Source organism: Glycine soja, chromosome 15, assembly GCF_004193775.1.
Source record: "Glycine soja cultivar W05 chromosome 15, ASM419377v2, whole genome shotgun sequence".
Lineage (NCBI taxonomy): Eukaryota > Viridiplantae > Streptophyta > Magnoliopsida > Fabales > Fabaceae > Glycine > Glycine soja.
The window spans coordinates 18,509,320-18,532,430 of record NC_041016.1 but is presented as its reverse complement, the minus strand read 5'-3'; the positions used below and the strand labels follow the sequence as shown (position 1 = coordinate 18,532,430).

General features: G+C 34.2%; 1 long non-coding RNA gene across 1 annotated transcript; it reads left to right on the top strand.

Annotated features, from left to right (window-relative positions):
* Positions 1-4,259: 4,259 nt before the first annotated feature.
* LOC114386912 lies at positions 4,260-5,977 on the top strand. The gene is made up of 3 exons (XR_003661199.1): positions 4,260-4,499; positions 4,910-5,038; positions 5,907-5,977. It is a non-coding gene; the product is annotated as an uncharacterized LOC114386912 (long non-coding RNA).
* The last annotated feature ends 17,134 nt before the right edge of the window (positions 5,978-23,111 follow it).

The window sequence follows — 23,111 nt, the reverse complement described above, 5'->3', positions numbered from 1 at the left end:
TCATATTAAGGGTGCATTAGTAATTGAGAAAGAGAGTTAAAATTTTAATTGGGGGAATAGTCTTTGATATCTTAATTCAACACCCCCTTCTTAAGATATCTGAGACCACTTGTCTAATAGTAATATAGCATGTGCCTAAACCAAGCTATGAAGGTAAAATGATATAAAAAGAAGTTGAGGGGATTCATAAAAAAAAAATTGCAAATACATACTGACCTCGGTCAAAATATCCCATCTTTTATAAGTTGTCATCATCAATAAGTGATTAGATTTCTTATCAATATCATTTGTGTTGCTAGGCCCATCTACCTTATCATTCAACAATATCAATTCTTCTCTTTCAACATTTTGCCTCTAAAGATAGACACGACTTTATATTTAAAATCTAATATGAAGAAGTAAAGTTGTGGAAATTTTTTATCAGAGCACAGTAGAAAACTTCATCCCTAGGTTATACAAATGGAGACTTATAACTCAGAAATGCAAAAAGTGAAAGAATTGGAGACAACCAACCAAACATTGCACCATACAGAATCATCTACAATTATAGAAACAACACCATTTGTGGATAGCTCAACATGTCTTATATCACATATTTGTTTCAACATCAATGAAGAGCTAAGTAGGGTGGAAATGGACATAGTAAGCACCACATTTTTAGTAAATTTGGTACATGGTATTATCATTTACTAGAAACAATGACAATTAAGGAGAAGAGCATCTTATATTGGCAAAAATGCTTTACCATAATCTCTCACTTGATTCAATTATTTCCTCAGTGAGTGGTGCTAAGTGTAGAAGATGCATCAAAGATTCAAAAGAATATCAAAGGACTAGAATTGACAGGTCAAGCTTAAAGACTTCAACAAGAAAATGAAGACATTTGTCACTACAATGAGAACTATATTTTCTTTTTCACATAGACACACAGATAGACAAATAATAAAATTTTATATGCATAGTCCTCATTTAAGCATCAGTCATGATTTAAAGTCTTTAAAGACCTCATGTTTACTTATTAAGTAATGTATGGAAAAAAATAAGCATACCATGGCTATCAACTCAGCCTCACTGATGTAGAATGGTCTTGAAAAAATATAAAATAACTACATCTACTCTACCCCTCCCTCATACACGGAAAAATACAAAGAACCAGTTCACCAATGTAATCAATCAATGTAGTTAACAAAAGAATGATTGGCTCACAATTTATAGAGTTCTCAATTTAGAAATGAGCACAGACAAAATTCAAAAAATGGAAATTAGAATAAAGTACACAGATTAACTTAGTGAAAGAACCACTTAAACAAAGTGACCATGTTGAGCACAAGGACTCTGGAAATATTAAAAACACATTTGAAACTCCGAAGAATGTCTATGCCATAATATCCATAATTCAATTTTTAACCATTTGACATCCTTGAATCTTTAACTAATCACACTTTGCGAAAAATTCATGTTAAAAAAAATGCCTAAATCTTTTAGATAAAAGAAAACCACGGGAAAAAGTTTTCAACTAAGCAAGTTTGTTTACATGATAATACAAATCTGATTAGATACTCTAAAGGCACTTCCTTTTCATGGAATAACTTTCTTTTTTACACCAATCTTCAAATACTACAATGGATGGGTTCCAATTTCCCCTTTATCCTAGGAATAATAATGCCTCTTCATTATGATCAAGGAAACTAAAAAGGAACACGAGTAAAAGTGCATCTCAACTCAAATTGTTTATGACAAGATGCAGGTAGTCTCACTTTGACATCAGATCCTGGTGATACCAAAAATTTAGTTTGGGTTTCTTCATGTCATCATCAGATGAACATTCTAACAACCAAAATGGTCCAATTTCTTTGCTTCTTCAATAGTCATGCCCACACTAGTAGGATGGCAGCTACAAAAAACCTACCAAAATCACGAAATAAACAATTGACTGAACAACATCAAATTGGCATTGCTAGGAAATCATGGAACCGAAATACCACAAAAAAGTCCAATCTAAACGGGAAATTACTAGAAAAAGTGATTAAAAGATAATGCACCCTAATCCCTAATTAAGTGTGCAATCAATAAGGAAACCTCAGGAATGAAAGTGAATTGAGCGAATACGATGAAGAAGAAAAAAAATAAGGAAAAAAGGGTTTTTATAGTGCCTTGATGATTCATAGCCTTCACGATAAAAAGGAACTGTGTGCGAATGAACATGATATGAAGAAGGAGAATGTGAATGAAAATGCCTTGAATTAGGGGCAACTGAAAATGAACAAGCAAATCAACTTGACACCGACGACAGTGGTGACGAGAGGTAACAACTTCAAATTGATTTGGCCACGATGACAGTGGCGATAGTGACAACAATGGCTATGGCTATGGCGACAATAACGATATGCGGTTCTTTTTGAAAAGTAGCGATAAGCATGAGAGGAAAACTGTCACTACTGGAAAAACCCTTTTTTACGACATCATATTTACTACGGTCATAGAAAAACGTCTTAGTACGTATAACGATGGCAATTGCGTAAATATTGCGAATATTTCAAAGGCGGTTTCCCAAAACCGTCTTTGAATGCGGGCCATTTTAATTTTTAACCCCACGCGTCTGTTCCTCTTCTTTCCACGGCGTCTATTCCTCTCTCCACTCATTAGCTGCTCCTCTTCTCTCCTCACGCGTCTGTTCCTCTTCTCTCCTCTTCCCATTACATTTTCTCCACCTTCTTACCGCCGAACCTGACTTGAGCTTTCCATGGAAGAAGAACACGCGACAAAGGCGCCACTGTCGGACACTTTCCTTCAGTTCCTGGAGACCAACGGGCTCGACCCTTCCATTTATACTGCTATTGATTCCACCCCACGATACATTCTGTAATTCCAATTTTTCACCATTTTCTCAATCTCCTTGCTTCACTTCATGCCTTTTAATTTGAAACTTATTTTTCTTCTTATTGAGCCTTCAAAGGTTGAAACCCGGTTTCGAATCATGTATTGAAGAGGTTTAAGCAGAGGTGAAATGCAAACTCGAAAAATTAGAGTGGTTACTGGGATTTTACTTTCTTCCACCTCACGTTCAAATTGCTGGTTCTAGGGCATACCGAGAAGGGAAGGTAACTGGTCATGGAATATTAGTTTGGCTTTTCATAGATTAACCAAGTAGTTTGGTTGCTACAAATTTTATTTAAAACTCAGGTATTGATGGATTTTTCATGTGTCAGATATATGGAATTGATGTAGCTTTTGGAGCTGTAGTTATGGCTTTAAATACCTGGGGATCATGTTCTCGACCTGTGTGCTGCTCCTGGTACATATTTCTTTTTTTACCCACTCATGCTTGTATTCTCTATCTTCTTATTGTTGAAAAACAAATGAGTGAGATTTAGATTGCTTTACTTCAGGAATAAAACGTATAAAATGACTATGTTTCAATGATGATTTTTCATTTTCTTTTATTTTTTGCAGGATGTTGTTTTTTTTAGTTGAAAGAACAACTTTGAATTTAATTTATCAGCATTTTCAGTTATTCCTAGTGGATTTTGTTCTGACTACAAATCATGTAATTGAAGTTTATGTTGTTGTAGAAATGGTCTAGTCTAAAATGTTATGCTGCAAATTTAATATCATTTATTTATTGATATTTCCTGCTTTTGAAATGTTTTCTTTCAATCAAGTATTGAGCAGGTGAGTCTGGGTTGGAAGGAAAAGTGGATGTGTTCAAGGAGTGGACATCTAGAAGACCATGGAAAGAGAGGAAAAAGGCAAATAAAAGTGGTACTGCATAGAATTTTTTGAGTTTTCATTATAATGATCTTTTTAATAAACCTGTTGATAGTGTCTAGCTTCTGAAGCTTCTGTTTCAATCCAAGATAAGAACCTGTTGTTTGAGTTTAAACATTAACAGATGAAATTATTAAGTACCTCCATGTCCTGAGTTTTTGCAAGCTAGAGCCTAGATTTGTTGAGAAGTCCATGTAGGATCAGCATGTGCCCAACCTAGTGGCTCTTACATGTACTCCATATTAATATATAATAAAAAGTTGCATCAAGTTGATTTAAAAGGAAACACTTGACATTGTCAAAGCTTTATTAGACAAGTCTCTCACTACAGGCTTTCCAGCTGCCAGACCAATGGAATCTGACTTTCCTGCGAAAGTTAGTTGGACAAGAGTTAAGTTGCTTCAAATCTTTGGCAGATGAACATTTGGAAGAATTCTCAAGGATTTCTGGTTGTTCGGTTTTTGTTTTTATTTTATTTTACGAAATTCTAATATTGCTTGGATGTAAGTTTTATTTGACTAAACAAGTTTGTTGAGCATGTTTTTTCTCATGCTTCTAATATTTGGAATTTCCTTTTTTGAATTAACATGCAGGCCTTGTATTTAAACTGCCCACAACTCAATGATCTTAATCTAAATTCTTGTAGAAATTTGCATCCAGGTAGTCATTTTACGCCATGCTCTATTGCCATTATCAGCCAGAAATTTGATGCAACATTACAGATCATCCAGGTAAAACTAAAGTCTTTGTCTAAATATTGAAGACAATTTTATATTTAATACAAAATTTATATTATATATAGTCTCTTCGTTGTATTTTTTATATTATAAGAAATTGAAAATAAGTCTTTTTATATTGAAAATATATATAGTCTCTTATTTGGAGGTTTTCCTTGTCCCGTTCAGATTTAAGGAATTATTGTGTTCCTATCAAGTCATGGAAAAATAATTAATAAATATAAATTCAAAGGAGCTTAAACAATATTCTTTTTTTACTCTCTATATGATATAATTAGTTGAAACTGTTATTTGCATGCATGGGAGTGACAAGCTGGTTAACGAACCAATGCCTAGTTTATCATAGCTAACATGCATTGATCATGATAGAAGGCACTAATAATTGACCAAGGTATTGGTCACAGTATTGTGCAGTTGAGCTAGCATGTATTAGAGGGGCAGCAAAGAAGCACTTATGCCTAAATTGACATTTTTAACAATATGAACACATGAACAGATGTATGGCCTAGGCTTTGTGAGCACTGGTGGACTTGGTATGCCTTCATACTTTCCTTTCTTTCCTTATACCTTGCTATCATAGAGGTCTCTTATTTAAAACCAATTATATAACCGGTTATGAATGAATAAAAATAAATTACTTGAAATAATAATTTCTATAAAAGTAATTATATTTTTATAATTAATTTTATATAATTAATTAAATAAAACTAATTGTAGGTGTATTTATTTTTTAGGAATTAGTTTATAGGAGCAGCGCTGTTACTAATCGGGTGTGAGTTTAAGATATCAAAATGGGCCAGAGCAACCTTGGCCCATCAAAGAATTTCATTCCTCCTCATTCACTAATGTTATGAAAACTAATTTTTATTGTGTCAACACTCAAAATACACAACGAAGATTATATTTTTTGCTATGTATCCTTTTAAGACTATATATTATCAATTAATTACTTATTTAGTTAACTTTTATTTATGTAATGAATGTTAATACGTTAACAATTTATAACTAAAAAATATCTCAAAATATATTAATTTAATAACTTGTTAATATATTCATATTAAAAAATAAGAGTATGTAGATTAATAAATTCTTATATATATATATATATATATATATATATATATATATATATATATATATATATATATATATATGTTTGGTTTTTAGGTGGTGAGAAGTTGAGAGCCAAGAAAATTAAAAAATTGATTGAACATGGAAAATTGATAACAAGATGGCATTTTAGACATGCATTCGGATCACAGAACCCTAAGTTCACTAATCTAACTAAATTTATGTTTCCAAAAGGCCCAGGTTCTGAGGGTTCATGTTTTACCAAGGATTTTTTTTCATATATATATTACTTGTACATCCTTTCATGGAAGATCTCAATGTCCCTTTCAGGATAAAGCACTGATGGAAGATCCAATCTATGAGGAAAATTCTGGCAAAGGGATGTGGAAGAATCAATCAGAGGTGTGATGTTTATGCATTGTGACCTATCCTTCATGTGTCCTAGGTGAATTCATAATTATCCTTGATGTGAGAAAGGAATATGTTGTGTATTGATGTTGAAATCTGCCTTATAACATATTTGTAGTCAAAGTCGCTATCTGAACTACCTATATTGAATTTATTAAAGTTATTTTTATCGCTTAAAAATTTAATTCTTAGCTTTAAAAGTGTTTTGGAATATCTACTTTGGACATCTCTACAATTTATATGAATTCTTTTAATACAACAAGTTAGAAAGTAGCTTTTGACTAGGTTTGATGCACATAACAGGTTAAAATATGACTTTATAATGCATGTAATTCATGTTTATTGAATTAGTGACTTATGACCTACCACAGTAACTAGAAGTTATTAACCTGCCTTAGAACAAATGGAATTTGTGAAATGCTAATAATAAGTGAACACTTTTTTCGCCTTATGCATTTTGTTTTAATAATATGTTGGCACTTTTTGTCTCACTTTGTACTTGTAGTTGATCTCTTTAACAATGTTATTAATTTGCAGACAAAAAAAAAAGATGTTAGTAATTTATCCTTGATGATGTTAATTGTAACCTTGTGCATCTATCTAAACTGTAAAGGACTTGCCTACCATTAGTAAGCACAGACCCAAGCATTAGTAAGCACAGACCCAAGCATGACATTGGAAATATGAGGAAAAAAGGTTACTTTAAGGGTGTTTTACTTTCCTGTTGAACAACTAGGTATTGATCAAGCCATTCCTTCTAGAATATTGGAGATAATGAAAGTGGAAGGTTTGACAACTAATTATTGAACTTGATGCAGTTTGCTTTGTGGTCTGTAAGGTAGAAATTATATATGCCGTTTAATTTTTACTAACTTGATGTTTTAGGTGCATGTGGATGCTTGGGCCTTGTGCCTGCAGTATTGCTGATGGTGAGGCCAAGCCTGTGGAAGGTGAACTTTCAAAATCATTGTTGGAGAACTAAAAAAATAAAAAAAAATGCATTCTACATCGGTTTTGAGACGACCGATGTAGAATTTTAACCATTCTAAGACGGTCATGTGTCAAAGACCGTCTTAGAATGGTTAGCATTCTACATCGGTCATCTGAGAACCGATGTAGAATGTTTAACATTCTAAGACGGTCACTCACGACCGTCGTAGAAAAGGTTTTCTCTTTTTACGTCGTCCGCTACAACGACGATTGAAAACCGATGTAAAATGGCTTGAATAACTGATGTAGAATGCCTTATTTGTAGTAGTGTGTGATGAGAAAAGCAAAACGTGTAATACTTAGGTCAACCACAACATCAATTTTTCATAAAACCAATATTGACTCATGAAATTCAACATCGGTTTTCATAAAATCGATGTTGAGCACAATACTTAACATTGGTTTACATGAAAACCAATGTTAATAACTTCTAGTTTTTTACAAAAATGCCACCTCACATTTGTTAACATCGGTTTTCATATAAACCAATGTTAACTATGTGATGTTATATGCCTGTTTTTTAGTAGTGTACTTAGAGATATCAAGTTCATTTTGTTGCAACTTACCCAAAAGTACCTTACAGTCTGTTTTGAAAACAACTTGATGCATACCAGAGTAGAGATATTCATTGCATAGCTTGTAAAAGGCCTAAAGCCTCACCTTCAACTACCCGAGGTTTTGGCTATAACTAAGTCACCATTAAAGTTTCTAACACATATACTCCTTGTTGTTCTCCATTCATTTTGAAATTGCAGAGCTTTATTAATTAAGACATTGAAATTGAGGTCTTTGTTATCCCATAACTTTTCATTCCTCCCTTTCCACAAACCCTATAAAATATTGCAAAACTATTCCTGGTGTTGAAAATCCAACTTCATGAGGATTCTGCAACATAAATAAGCAACATTATCACCCTAATCAAGTTCTGCATGAACAACGCTCAATAAATGCATCTCCTGCCAGCAAGTCTCGGCCTTTCCACTGGTGAAAAAAATATGCCATGCATTTTCTAAACCTATAGGCTGACTTGGCAGAGTAAATGACAATGGAGTATGAATAATATTGGTAGCATCGTGGTTGAGAATGAACGCTTTTTACTAGTTGTCATGATAATGCATAAAACACACATCCAAAAGGGGAGAAGATAAAAAAAATTAAAAATGTCTAATTAAGAGAGTATATAGAGTAAAAGTCACACTCTAAATTATGTATTCTAATTTCCAACAAAGAAATGCTAACATGTGTTTTGATACAATCTTTTAAATACATTATGTATTTATTTTTTGGAAAAGGTAAAGAGGAGCATCCCAACGAAGTTGGCACTCTTCGCCCTACCAATTCCACACCCGAAAGACCCCGAAATTTATTGATGAAAAAATGAACTACAAAATTGACAGGGGGGAGGACATTTTTCCTTTTGCACTTTTTTTGAAGGTCCTTGAGATTGGTGATGTGAAAGCATGTAAATATGTTTTGATATCTGTCACTTCTTATGCACCTGGGCTCTTCTTGATTTCCAAAGCTCCTTGGTATCTTCTTCCTCTGGCTTGGGCATGGACAAGGACTGCAATAATTGGAGTTAGTTCAGTACACACATTTTTCCTTATCATTATTTCTTAGTGACAACTCTTTTCTTCTTAAAGATTTAGGCCAACTTTTTTTGTTTTTAGTTTCATAACCCTCTTTCCTTTTTTTTTGCCATACAGTTCTTTGTTGTAAGCCATGAATGTGCTCACAGATCATTTTCGTTTAACAAATTGGTAGAGGACATTATTGGAACTCTGACCTTTATGCCCTTGATTTATCCATATGAGCCTTGGTGATTTAAGCATGACATGCATCATGCAAAAACAAACATGTAAGTAGTTTGTGTTTCCTTCTATTTTGTATTTTCGTTTTTCTACGTGAATCTTGAATGTATACTGTAGAGTGACTAGCTTATATTTCTATTGAATATAAAGCGCAAAACTTGTTTTTTGTCCTCAAATTTGCACTTGTAAATTTACATTTAAGCAGGTTAGTCAAGGAAGAAAGGATTTGCTTGTTAAAATTGATAGTGGGATAATGCATCATTTTGTTGTACTATATAGTTTTTTTTCCAATATACATTCACACTCTCTGTCTCACATGTACTCAAAGTCAGATGGCACTAATACTAAAGGGATAAAATGCAGGCTACAACATACATAATGCATTGTAAGAGACATAATGTTAACATCCATGTTATGGATAAAATCCTGTACCATGGTTTATTTACACAAAGCAAACAAACGCATAATTAAACTCCTTAGTCTCTGATAGAGATGGAAAATTTATGTGAGAAGGGATAAGAAGCAAACTGAGATTCAGTAGGCTAGAATTATTAGTGTTAGTGTAGTAATTGTGAATTTGGTAAGCTATTTAGGCAGTTATATGGGTAGCTATGGGTTTGAATTATTATTTGTTGTGTAGTATGTATGTCTTCATGCTGTTATCTAGGCATAGAGTGGTTTGCTAGTTAGTGTGTGATGGCAGTGATGCATTATATGTATGGGGCTAGGAGTGGTTATATTATTTCCATAGTTTTACTAATTGCTATATCTTGAAGCAGGAGACTCCTTGTAAGAGGAATACCCTGTGTTGTGTATGTCTTGTGCAGTAATTCTGGCCTAAAAACTAGAATGTTTCGAGTAATAAATGCATAAATTAGTATGCTAATTTCCGAGTTTAACAGTCTCTCTTCCATAGAATCAGTAGCTTCATTGTTTCATTATAATGCTACAGGTTGCATGAAGATACTGCTTCGCACTCTGTTTGGAAGGACGAGTTTGAATCTACTACACTTTTGAGGAAAGCAATAATATATGGATATGGTCTATTTCGATGTTGGATGTCTATTGCTCACTGGTATGGTATATAAAGGAATCATTTATTCTTTAAGGTCAACTATGCCTTGAAATATCTTGATACAGTTCCTCAAGTATTGCTTCGTTAGCTTAAACTGCCTTGATTTCATATTTTATTACCTTTAATTTTACTAAATATTGATATGGAGGTGCATTCTAACACAGGTTGATGTGGCACTTTGATTTGAAGAAGTTCAAACCAAGCAAAGTATCGAGGGTGGAGATAATTTTAGCTTGTGTTTTCGCCTTTATAGCAATTGGATGGCCATTAATTATTTACAAGACTGGAATCATAGGATGGATAAAATTCTAGTTGATGCCATGGTTCGGCTATCACTTCTTGGTAATTTCAACACTATCTTGTAAATTCATACTTTGCTCGTCATTGTTGGGTCCAATGTTTTTGTTTTTTTCTTTTTGTTTCCTTAATGGAAAATGCTTTATGGTATGGGAGAGCATTGTGTTCAACTTAAATAAAAAAGCTATGGCCCTTTTAATTTTTAACTTTAAAAAGTTGTCATTTAAATATAATTTTAGCGCTCCAGTCTTTATAATTCATTCCTGGATTCCGTAGTTATTGCTAGGGGTTGAATAAGCCCCGTTACATATTAACTGCCTATGGCCTATTTGGCCTAGCCTATTTAGCAACCAAACTAGGCTTAAATTTTTAAGAGGCTTATTTAACTAAATAGGCTAAGGTTTATGCCATTCAAAAAAAACTTATCTGCTCAACAAAATGCCTATAATTTATAATACTTACATAATTTATTAATTCTAGAATATAATATATAAATTTTAGACTATATCTTATTAAAAGTTATAATAGTTTGAAAACTAAATGTTTTAGTTTCTTGGCTATTTTAAGGCTTTGCCCCGAAAATAGTCTATGATAGTTGTAGGCAAAAGATCAGGTTAATTGACATCTTTTGCTAGACAGGTCTAACTCTATTTGCACCTCTAATAGTCTAGTTAAAGTACATGCTTGCTTCTTTTTTTTTTTTTATCAAATCTTTCAATAGGATTTTGTCAGTTATAACTGCTATAAAATATGGCTTTTTACGACGGGGATTCGATGATGATTTTACAAAAACCATCGTCGTTAAGGAGACAGTGACATTTTTGTAGATACTAGTTATATTTCAACAGTGATTTTCTAAAAAACAACGTAGAAATCGCATTTTAAAAATGGTTTCTAGAGAAACTATCGTTGAAATGGATAATTCAAAGAGAAATCGTCTTTGAAATAACGTAGAAATCGCATTTTAAAAATGGTTTCTAGAGAAACTATCGTTGAAATGGATAATTCAAAGAGAAATCGTCTTTGAAATTGAAGTAATTGTAGAAAAACCGCTCCCTCAATCGTACCCTAGCCCCTCTTTTAGTCTCTTTACGGCCTCTCTCTCTTTCCATGTTAGTGTCACTCTTGTGTTGTTGCGGCTGCGTCGCCTCTACCACATCGTGGCATAGCCTTTGGAAATTTGACCTCGCCGCGAAGTACTTTGAGCGTGCCATGCGTCTGGTCTCAATGCTGGACATTAACTCAATCACCGACATCGGAGAAAGGAAACTGCTTATGAATCTGAACTTGGCTCGGTCTAGAACCGCGTGGGAGGTTTTGGACCCGAACCTGGCAGTGCACTGCTGAACTGGAGCAAGAGCTTCCTCTTCGGCACGTGTGAGCACTACGTGGATTCCGGGAAGCAATTCATGGCATTCGGGAAATATGCGTTGTCGAGCGGAAATGACGGAGACGACACTAATCATGAGGCGTTGAAGCATGTTTTAAATGGGATGAAGTTGAAGAAAAAGAAGAAGATGAAGATGAAAAATATGATGATGATGATGATGACGAAGAAGAAGAAGGCAATGAAATGGATGGAGTTAAGGGTGTTGGTGGTGGTGCTCGGAGCAAAAAGGTTGGTTTTTTATTCATTTTCTTGTGTTGTGCATTTTTGTTGAATGCCCATTTCGATTTTAGCTTTGTTTTGCAATGTGCTGCTGCTATGGCTTTGTGGGTAGGTCATTTTTATGTAGACGGGATTTGGGTTCTGTGTGAAAATGTGATGTTGTGATAGCAATAACCAAAGCATAGGAAGCAACAGACCCAACAGGATAAAAGCCAGGCTAGTATACCTTAGTGAATTCGAGGAATGAATGGGCCTCTAGCACTAATGGAATTTGCTCCTCCACTACTCTACCAGTAGTATGTTAGGAATTTGGTTGTAACCACCTATAGATAATTCCAGAGCAATTAGATATTTTCATTTTCTGTAACTAACTGTTGTTAGGCAGTTAGAGAAACATCTGTAAATGTAATAGTGTTGTAATGAATAAAGGCGGAGAAGAAATTACTCAAGAAATAGAGAAAATAAGAGGAAAAGCTTGAGGAATCTTAGGAAATTGCTAGAGATGCTGCTATCGCTGTCAGAATACCCACGTGAGCCCACTTAGAGGTAAGGGATGAGTTTATCACAATTAGGGTTAGAATAAACATGTATATGAATCCTTAGGGGATCAAATTGGGGTTTATTTTGGGATGTTTATTGAATTATAATTTTCCTTTACAATTATAAATATGATATTGTTGTGTTGATGGACCAATTGATGTCCTAATGCGAATTGGTTGATAAACTTGAGTGCTCTTGGTGTTTTCATATTTTTTATCTATGATTTGATTCATTTATTTTAATATGATTGTGTGGAATTGTTTGAGGGGTTTTACTCCCCATGTTGTGAGAAACATTTTCTATAAACTCTTACATTGAGATTATAAAATTGTGATTTAAATTGTGAGTAAGTGACAAATTGAACCTGTGATGAATGGTGAAATACAAGTGTATTGAGATGTGTGTATTGCGTTGTGAGCTATGAACTGTGCAATCACACAATTGTAAGATCCTTTAAGGGCGACGAGTTTTTGCACGACGAGTATTGTGATGGGATCCACTGTGGGGACCCGACGAGTTTAATAACAAGTGCGACGAGATAAAATTATTTTGAGAACAATTGAGGAGTCGTGCGTATTGTATAGTTCATAGGTAAAGTGTATATGATTCATGAGGTGTGATAACATGCTACTTTGGGATTATACCATTGTAATTGAGATTGAGTGTATGTGATAATTGAGTATGTATTGACTTGCAATATATATGTGTGCATTGAGATGTTATGTGCATTGAGTTGTGAGCTATGAATTGTAGTACAATCACACGACTATTAGACTCTTTAAGGACGATGAGTTAATGCGCGATGGGTATTGTGATGGAAACCACTGAGGGGACCCGATGAGTTTAATCACAAGCGCGATCAGATAAAATTATTTTGAGAACAATTGAGGAGTCGTGTGTTTTGTACAATTCATAGATATAGGCCTTGGGGGTAAATACACCCGGTTTGAGTGCTCCTTTAAGCCTGTGTCGATCCCACATGGTTGGAGCATTCTCGCAAAACAGCGTGACCCTGACTGGTCCCCCTATGATTTTACCTAGTGAGAGTGACTTGACTTACTAGTGTGTGGTTTGTCTTGTCATGTACTCATAGGCGCCTAACGAGGTTTTTCACTGATATGGTACCACATTGCATATAAGATTGAGTCTTAGAGTATCTGTTGCATAACGCTTGTGTATTGATCAATATTGATTGGTTTAGTGATATTGTGTTTTGATCTTTGAGTACGTGAATGAGGAGAAAATGAATGAGACGTGTTGTGTTGTGATGTGATATTACGCGACAAAGTGATGGAATAACGTGAGCTATGTTTAAGTAAGTTATATTTCATTTATATGATATATATATATATATATATATATATATATATATATATATATATATATATATCTACATGTTGTCTTGTTTCTCTCTATTAGATAGGAATGTGATAACTCACTCTTTGTGTTGTTTGTGTTTGGATCTTGTGATGATCTCGAACTTTTTGTTCGTGGGAGCAAATGATTAGGTGGATGACTATGAAGAACCTCATGCTAGAGGACACGGGAACACAATGCTCTGATATGATGTGGCATTGGGGTATAGGTTTCCATATTAATTGTATGAAGTCTTGGACGGCCTTGTTTTGAGCCGAGATGATTTATTATTTATTTGGGCAAGTTTTATTATGATGTTAGAAAAGTGAATGTGAGCCTTTTACCCTATTGAAAGGCTTTTATTTAAATGTATTTTAAAAAAATTTAATTAATTCTAATTTCTTATTTATTTTATCATTAGTACATATATGTGAGGGGCAGAGGGCGTCACAAGTTTTGCTAAAATCCTTCACAGGATTCAAGAAAGTTTCTTTTGGCCCAATATGCATAAAGATCTTCGAGATTTCATTGCTAAATGCCAGACTTGTCAGTAGATGAAATATGAGCCAAAGAAACCGGCGGGTCTCCTTCAACCATTACCCATTCTGGCAGTAGCTTGGGAAGACCTATCTTTGGACTTTATCACTAGTCTTCCTCCGTCTCAGGGCTTTACCACCATATTGGTAGTCGTGGAATGATACTCCAAAGGGGCCCATTTCGGCGCCTTACCTCCTCGCCACACTGCGTATTCAGTGGCCTAGTTATTCTTCGACATGGTTTGTAAACACCATGGTTTTCCCAGGAGCCTTGTATCGGACTGTGATCCGATATTTATCAGTAAATTTTGGCAGGAGCTTTTACGCGTGAGTGGTACAAAACTTAAAATAAGCACGGCATACCACCCAGAAACGGATGGCCAAACTGAAGTTCTTAATCGGATTCTGGAACAGTACCTCAGGTCTTTTGTCAATGATCAACCACATCAATGGTTCCAGTTCCTGGCGCTGGTAGAGTGGTCCTACAATACATCCGCCCATTCCAGCACTGGCCCTTTCTCCATTTGAGGTCACGCTCTTGTCCGAGCATACCACCATCCGCAATACTCTGCAATGACGCCTGCTCAAGGCATAGACAATTATGAAGCACTCTGCAGATGCTCACTGCCGAGACATCCAATACTTTGTCAGCGACTAGGTCTACATCCGATTGAGGCCCTACCGTCAAACTTTAGTGACCAACCATTATCACAAACTCTCCAAACGATATTTTGGCCCTTTTCTAATCACTGAACATATTGGAGTAGTGTCTTATCGCCTACAACTTCCAGCAACCACCAAAATCCATTCGGTGTTCCATGTCTTGTTGCTCAAGATACATCAGGGTCCACCACCCATTACTCTCGGCATTTTACCAACCATACTCCACGACACCACTCCCATTGTTCAATCGTTGACTGTGTTGAACTGGAAATGGAACAATGACACGAACCCACCTTCGAAAATGGTGTGGATACAATGAGAGGGTCTCGCGCTAGAGGAGGCCACATGGGAAGATTAGACAGAAGTTCAGAAAAGCTATGCCCTTGAGGACAAGGACATTTTTAGCGAGGAGGGTGTTGATAGCAATAACCAGAGCATAGGAAGCAACTAACCCAGCAGGATAAAATCCAGGCCATCATACCTTAGTGAATTCGTGGAATGAATGGGCCTCTAGCACTAATGGAATTTGCTCCTCCACTACTCTGCCAGTAGTCTGTTAGGAATTTGGTTGCAACCACCTATAGATAATTCCAGAGCAATTAGATATTTTCATTTTCTGTAACTAACTATTGTTAGGCAGTTAGAGAAACATCTATAAATGTAATAGTGCAGTAATGAATAAAGGAAGAGAAGAAATTACTCATCATAGTTTTGTTAGTGTTAGTATAGATCATCCTACCATGTTGTGAGTGGGGATTGGGGAGTGATTATGCTATGTGTGATTTGGTACTCTGTACTTATTTCCTCATTGCCCTTACAAACATCACCTATTTCTATCTCATTTTTAAACCCTTGCCCCCCGTCTAGGTTCAGAGCTTTACTTTGTGTCTTACTACTCCTTCATTTTGCCTTCTTTTTAAATAGATGTTTCTGGAAAGAGAAGAAAGTTTCACCTTGTTTTCTTTTGACAGTAAATTGTAAATAAGTATCCTATTTCATGGATTTTTGTCTTCTCCTTTCTTCAAGATTTTTCATAGCCATTTATAATTAAATATTAGGTATAGAATATTTAAAGAAAACAATTTCGAAGCTCTATTGGATTTGTTTCACGAGAAATTGTAGTCCAAACTCCAAAATATCTCATGCAATGTAACTTAATAACATGATAGATAAGGCAGGAGCAAATTACCCTTCTAGTCCGAAACAAAAATGTTTCATATATTTAAAATTGATAGATTGTTCTGTATATATGGGTCAATACCTTACTAGTTGCATAAATCAAATATATTTCAAGGTTCTTGATGCATGTGTAGCACCGGGAAACAAAACTATGCACCTTGCTGCCCTTGTGAAGAGAGAGGGTAAGATTATAGCATGTGAGCAGCAAAAAGAAAGGATTAAGTGTTTGAAAGATACTATAAAGCTATTTGGTGCTTCTAGTATCCTTCATTATTTTTGTAATATCTAGATGCTTACTGTTAGCTTTTTCAATGTCACAATAATTAGTGACTTGGATTTTTTGTTTAACCGCACTACCAATGTTAGTTATCCAGAACTATTTCCTGCATATCAATGTCTCCACAGCTGAGGAGTGAGGACTGTGGAGCATTAAAGTCTGAGACTATTCTTTACTAAATATTCAGTTTGTTTTACTAACTGTCAAACTTAACCCGATGCTCAGACATACAAGTCCTCAATGATGATTTCTTGAACCGAAATCCCAAGGATCCTTCATATTTCAAGGTGAGGTACACTACAAAAAAAATGACATATACCTATAGAAACTTTTGCCTACACACATAAATTAGTGTAGGTAAAAGTAAAATATTCCTACAATTGTTTGTCATAGTGTAGGTAAAAGTTAAAAAAAAAATCATTTCATCCTTATTCCCTCGTGGCTAGAAAAAAATAAAAAATGCATTCAGATCTAGAGAAAGATCCATTTTCTCGATCGAGAAAATGGAGCAGTTCATTGATAACTTGCCGCCGATGGATCTAATGCGATCGGAGAAGATGACCTTCGTTCAGCTCATCATCCCTGTCGAGTCTGCGCACCGCGCCATCTCCTATTTAGGCGAACTCGGCCTTCTCCAATTCCGCGACGTAAGTTTTCTTTCAGATCCAACCTCGCTTCCTCTAGATTCCGATTTTCCTTCGCTTCTTTTCTTCTTCGATTTCGTGTCCGAGGTGTCCTTTGAGCTGAGTGTGGAGTTTTCGTGTTTGTGCATGCCTGCGTTACTGCGTACCTTGTATTAGTCTGTTATTTCATTCGAGTGTTAATTGAATTGAGTGTGGGCGTCTAGGAATGACAAAAATACAGCATTGTAGGATTCAATGCTGAATGCAGATTTGAAGGAATCCATTGCTAGTGCGTGGATTCGTTGACGAGACAGTGTCATTGATTCGGATATTGGATCTTTTATGTTCAACAGTTCATGCTAACTGATCCTGCGTTTAAGTGTGATTTTATGACGTGTGACTTGAAATGTTTAATGTAATTATGGTTTGAGACTTAGGAGGTGTGAACTTAGTTGCATTGTTGGCTTCTTGAGTCTAATGTTGGTTATATGGATTATGGAACACATAAAATGTCGATAAGATGACTTAGATAAGTTTTTGATGATTAGGTTCTCAGCCTATAGTGTTTCTTCATCCTCGTTGAAAGCAATTAATGTCTTGTCTAATTGGTTCAGATATGATGATTGCAGTTTGGGTTCCAACTTGCATCCACCTAGTAGATCACTGCTCTCTTTAGAAAAAAAATTCATTTCATCATTATCCCCTCGTAAAAAAATTTTGTCTTTGTCATCTTAGGTGGAGAGGATTGCAAGCTAAGGTTATGGAGTATCAAGTCTGGTGAACTGCTTTTTGAGGACAAGTTCTCTGATTCAGTTATCTTCATTGTGTGCTATAAAACATATGGACATAGTAAGCATGATATCCTCTCAGCCTTTCTGCTATCAATTTTAAATATTCTCCTATATTTTGGTTTTCAGATGGTTGCTAATCTTAAAGTGTATTATTTCGTTGTATAGGTTTTAAAGAAGAAGAGGAAAACCAATACAAGTGTGACTCATCTTAGGGTGCATGGCTTGGATCACTTGAAGGATTGTTTTATATGAGCTAGTTATGAATGTGAAGGGTCTTGCAGCTATAGAATCTGAAGATAACTAGATGCCCACAATACCTGATAAATACTGAGGTTATAGCATATATCTATATATACTCACATGAAGGTAATCAAATAGCTTGTAGATATATACTCATATAGCAAAATTCCTTGTTAAAGGCTCTTTTGGGGATTAAAGCTGATACTAGCAGTAGCACACAGCAGAGATGACCAATACTTTGTAGAATTAGATAATTATTCAAATGTATAGCTCATGCCAAGCCAGTATGTTTCAATTTCCACCTAGAATTTACAATTGCTTATAGGTGATAATAAGAAATTATTTTTTCTGTCTGGCTTATTATTCTTCCTTAAGGTTTGTTGCTGACTGTTCTTTTTGTAACCATGGCAGCTTCATTGAGCAGGTACATTAAAATTTTTATAAGCCTTTTCACGTTAGGATTTTATCCTTGCTATCAAGTGTCTATAGAGTAGGCTTGTTCTTTTCTTTTATGGTTTTTTAATTGAATTTTACTTTCCAAACATTTGATGCAATTCTATTTCTTAATCTTTGTTTAAAACAATCCTCTTTAAAATCCAATTGGTGATTAAAACTTAATTGACCCATTTTTGGTAAAAACAACTTTCATGTTTCTATCATTTGTAAATGCTCAAAATCATTGTCCTTTCTTATTTGGTTAGCAAGTTCATAAATCCAGACTTAAGAGCAGCTTGAATGAGACACCTTTCTGTTTTTGACCACACACTATACCTCTGCATATGTAAAGGATTTACAAAAAAACCAAAATATTGTTCTGCTGATATTGTGGTTAATTAACTAGTTAATTAAGTAACCTCAAAAAAGATATTATGGTTAACAAGTTAAGTGCTTAATTACCAAAATATTGTCCACCATCACCACCACAACAACAATAATACTAATTATATTATTATGCTTTCAATTCTCTGCTACCTGAGTTTTTTCCTTCATGAAAACAATTGAAATTGGAGAAATAATAGTTGTGAAACATGCTTTAAACATTAGAGTTATTACCTGTTCTATCAAACTCGACTCAGATTGGCTTGGGAATCAATCAAATAATCAATTTAAATCACTAAATGAATCAACCATGTCATAGATCCAATGTGATCCCATTTGATTCTACAGGTTTAGAGGTTGAGCCAGTGACTTGTTGACTCAGCAGGTTACGCACTTGGGTTTTTTTTTTATCAATTTATAACAAATTATTCTTACAATGTGGTTCTTTTTGGAATAAAAGATTATAAATATATTAGAGAAATATTAATATTGTGTGAAGGTGATGGTGACAATGAAAATGATCGATAGCTAGCTATTGTTTCACTGTGGAAGTTTTTTTTTTGTTCACTTCTGCTGTAACAGAAAAAGAGATTAACACTAAAGAAAAGAATCTTGATCCTGTTTTGGGTTTGAATGCTGGTACCTATACAAATAAAAATAAATGCTTATGAAAATCTAGTTACAAGATGTAATGATGCATACATTTGCAAATTTTGATACTTGATGTCATTCTTTTGTTATATAATAATAACCTTTTTATTCTGGATGTGTCCTAGTTTATGGTTTAATTATGTAGATTCATTATTTTTTTGACACTCAAGATTTCTTAGATATGTGTGAATTACGAAGTCGAGCTTAGTGTGATGATTTTTTTATCTCTCACTGTAGCCTATCTATTCCCTAGCAGCTTAAGTCCTGAGATTCTAGAAGGTTTACTAAGATCAGGTTTGCAATGATACGACATGTAGATGTCACAATTGATCAGGTTTGGGGATGGCTTTCATGTCTGAAGGTAAGAATCTCATTGCTAATCAAATAGTTTTTCAAGAGCTGATGATGTAGCTTCTTTTTTTATTACTACTTTGGTAAGATATTTAATGCATTTGAGTGTCCTCTTTCACGTCTCTATATATTAAAGTAAATTAATATGCATGTTAACTAGCAACTAGTAATAATTATAAATGGGATGGACAATTTTTCAACCCGATTAAAAAAATATAATTTTTTAAAAAAATTACAAGTTATAGGTAAATCATGTCTTAAAATATGATTTTAGAACTACAATTTTATTAGAAATGATTTCTAGTCAAACATCATGTACCAACTTTGTTTGAGGAGCATTGGTCTTGTTATGCATTCGAGCCCAAGGACAAAATTTTGTATTTGTTAGATTTGATACATGATAAATTCTCAACTAGCAAGAGGTAATAAATCTATTAGAACCTGATTCTTTATTCCCCCTGCAGGTTTATGTCAACAAAAGTCGGAAGAAGTTGATCGGCCGCAATGGTCCACATTTAGTCATGTTAACTACTCAGGTTCTCTTTCATCCACATTTGGTAGCAAGGTGAGTAATAATTGTGATGACTCTGTTTTGGATACTAGTGAATTAGAAAAGGTTTCGTTGGAAGCTACGGTACTAATAGTCATTCTAATAAAAGCTATAAAACACTTAGTTACTTCTTGAAGTTGAATTTATAACTGTCAATAAGTTACTGTCTGGGATTTGAAACTGGAACTTGTAAAATAACAATAATTTCCCTCCACTCCGTTTCTTTATATGGAAAACTAAATTTTTGCATCTCAAGTTTATTTTATTTTTATATATTTGATGATATTATAAAAATATTCACAATATTGTAATTAAGTTCCAGTGGATTCTAATTAAGTTTAATAAGTTTCAGGTATCCATGTAAGTAAAAGAATCTCGGACTTAATTAGCAATTTCCATTAATTTGCTTTTTTTCCCTTGTGCTAGAAATAAGTGTAACTTCAAAGCTAAAACTTGGTACTAGTTGTAACTTGGACACGGGTTGGAACTCCAAATTCTACTGAGAAGGGTGAAGTGACTTTCTTCTGAAATTTATTTCCCTCTAAGAAGGGTGAAGTGACTTTCTTCTGAAATTTATTTTTTTAGTATACTTGTTCAAACCATTCAAACCAAAAACAGAACAATATGACAGCTTGAAAATTATAATAGTATACCTGTTCAATTATGGATATTCCTTTCTTCTTCAACTTCTTTCTATTCATGTCAAAGTTTCTCATCCAAAAGAAATTTGTTATGAAGAAAAAGTAAGTAATATTTAGTTGTAATCACAAACAAAAGCAGTGAATAAAAATTTCAGTTACTATATTTTAGAAATAATAAGCAGAAGAGATCTAGAAAGTAAAAGAATGAACACACATATTTAACGTGGAAAACTCTTTGCAGGCAAAAAAATAAAGGGTAGAGGAGAAACAGTTCACTATGTTAAAAATTGGTATCAGATATATACACAGAGAGTATTTGTAACAGCCCTGTTATATTATTTCATAAAAATCATAGCACGATCACACAAAAAAATTCTCAAAAATATTTAATCGCCAAATTGGTTGGACGGCAAGCTTTTAGGCCAAGCCAAAAATTTGGGCCATCAATTCTAACAGTTACATTCACATGTAGTTATAGGTGCATCAGCCATTTCGTTTTTCCATACTGAGATTAAGTGGTTGTCCTTTTGACTCTTAATGCTCAGGCTTTAGCAACTGAAGGAGAGAAGGAAAATTTGATGACAGATTATGTCTTAAGGGTAAAATCTGTACTTTCTAAACCTTCCCCAATCATCATGAATCCATTAAAACATTTGGTCTTAATGTCTCATGTTTATTTGCTTTACATTTGCAGATTTTAGGACTGGAGGTCTGTGCTAATACTATTGTAGGAAATGCAATGTTAAGGGGGATATCTGGTGGACAAAGGAAACGTGTTACAACAGGTAAAACAAATCTGATTTCAATCCTAAAACCCAATAAAATGATTATCTGTGTGAACTTTAATAATTATAAATTTTTAAATGCAGGAGAGATGCTGGTTGAACCAGCTAATGCTTTACTCATGGATGAAATATCTACTGGTTTGGATAGCTCGACAACTTACCAAATTCTAAACTCGCTCAAGCAATGTGTTCACATTCTCAAAGGAACAGCAGTCATCTCTTTGAATTTTAATGAAATATCTATTGGTTTGGATAGCTCGACAACTTACTGTTCCCTCTTGCATTTTAAAAATTATTTTAGTAGTCTTCATTATTGAACATATATACTTGTACCTTGAAATTAAAATAGAAAACCCTCGTGTTAATCCTGTCAATATTTTTGTAATTTTATCACACTTAACATAATGATGTAGTTTTTTTTATAGAAAAAATAACAATTTGTTTCTTCAGAAAACTATAATTTGATAAAGATACAATAATTACCTTAAATAAACTAATTCAGCCCCAAATTTTTATTGTCTTTTAATTAATGAATCTCGTACTTTATCCCCCTTTTCTCTGTTACCTTAAGTTATATGTCTCACCACCAGGTACAAATACTTTTTTTTTTCCTTGAAGGTTACTTGAAGATTTCTAGTGATTATTACATCATGTTTGAACATATCTAATCCTAGGTTCTGACATTGTTTCAAAACAGTGCAATTTTGTGGCATCGGTTAATGGGAAAGAAGGTTCTTGCGGTCTCAAATGATGTTCATATTAAAGACTTTTACCTACAGTTAGGCAATGTAAGTAGAAGTTAATGATTTTTACCTACAATTGAAGATGATAGATACATATTAAAGACTTTTTACCTACAGTTAGGAAATATAAGTAGAAGTTAATGACTTTTACCTACACACTATACATAGTAGGTAAAACCTATAGTGGCAGACAATTAACCGTCATTATACCCCCCTCAAAGTTGACAGAAGAAACATTCGTAAGACAAAGTCTATCATACATTTATCTACGGATTTTTTATTTATAGTGACAGTTTTTATCCGTAGGTATATGTCATTTTTCTTGTAATATATATTTCCTATTTTCTAGTTTTATACTTTTATGTTTCATGGGGCTTATACTGGAGTTGCTACCAACAGTTTAAATGATTTCTTTGGCCTGTAGTTGTCAGACTTGACCACTTAATTAATTAATATATCCATTGTTTTATTCTAGACTTCTACAATTACTATTTCTGATCAATTTTCTTCCTCTGGCCACATTATCAATGTATTTTTGCATGGCAATAAGGAAGTTTGTATAACCTGGTGAAAGCTTTTGGTGTGGCGGGGGGGGGGGGG